We start from the raw sequence: 501 nt of genomic DNA, 5'->3' as shown, positions 1-501 counted from the left end.
TTTGATATGAGTTTATATAGCTTGGATATTATTTTCTTGGAGGATGTAATTTTCATAATTTCTTCAATTAATTTGGAAGGCTGTAGTGGGTTATTGGTTACACTAATCTTTGACTTAATTATGGATTTTAGTTGATTGTACTGGAGGAACTGTTCTCTCTGAACTCCGTACTTCTGGATCAGTGTATTAAATGATATGAACAGGTTATTTTCAAGTAGGTAGGTGATGTAAGTGAGTGATTCCTTTGTGTTGCCATGCTGGGAAATAGATAGCGTTATTATACAGTTTGAAATCAGGGTTGTGCCATATTGGAGTGTATCTACATGGTGCAAGTGATGATTTGGTGATTTTGTTTACTTTCCACCAGGCTGTCAGAGTTGAGAGGATTGTGATGTTCTTACAGTGATTCATTTTCTTAGTAGAGTTTGGTAGAAAAGGGAGGTCTGCAACTGAGTTATTTAAGTTATTTTTACAGTAATTTTGCTCTAATTCTATCCATAC

The 501-nt window shown here is 34.5% G+C and overlaps 1 protein-coding gene across 1 annotated transcript in view; it reads right to left on the bottom strand.

Moving 5' to 3' along the window:
- cmip (c-Maf inducing protein) overlaps window positions 1–501 on the bottom strand; it is a 56,877-nt gene that overhangs the window by 21,540 nt on the left and 34,836 nt on the right. The gene's annotated exons all lie outside the window — the stretch shown is intronic.

This window comes from Monopterus albus, unplaced genomic scaffold (genome assembly GCF_001952655.1).
Source record: "Monopterus albus unplaced genomic scaffold, M_albus_1.0 scaffold127.1, whole genome shotgun sequence".
NCBI classification, from domain to species: domain Eukaryota; kingdom Metazoa; phylum Chordata; class Actinopteri; order Synbranchiformes; family Synbranchidae; genus Monopterus; species Monopterus albus.
Note: the sequence above shows the minus strand (reverse complement) of the source record. Positions and strands in the feature narration are given on the sequence as shown.